Source organism: Mesitornis unicolor, unplaced genomic scaffold (genome assembly GCF_000695765.1).
Source record: "Mesitornis unicolor isolate BGI_N332 unplaced genomic scaffold, ASM69576v1 scaffold28826, whole genome shotgun sequence".
Lineage (NCBI taxonomy): Eukaryota > Metazoa > Chordata > Aves > Mesitornithiformes > Mesitornithidae > Mesitornis > Mesitornis unicolor.
The window spans coordinates 1-227 of NW_010189337.1; positions in this window are offsets into that span (position 1 = coordinate 1).

Below are 227 nucleotides of genomic sequence, written 5' to 3' on the forward strand. Positions count from 1 at the left end.
CTGTCCGCAACTCTCCCCCGCAACACCCACCCAATGCCCCCCTCTTCAACCTCCCAGCCCCCCTCAGCACCAACCTGCTGCGCCGGCACCGCTCCCTGGGCCGCTTTGGGCAGGGACTGTCCGGGAAGCTCCGTGCCTGGGATGGGGATGCTCGGGAAGAGGAGGCGGGAGGAAACCTGCCCGGGAAGCAGCTGAGCTCAGGGACCTGTTGTCGTGGAGGGGTATCG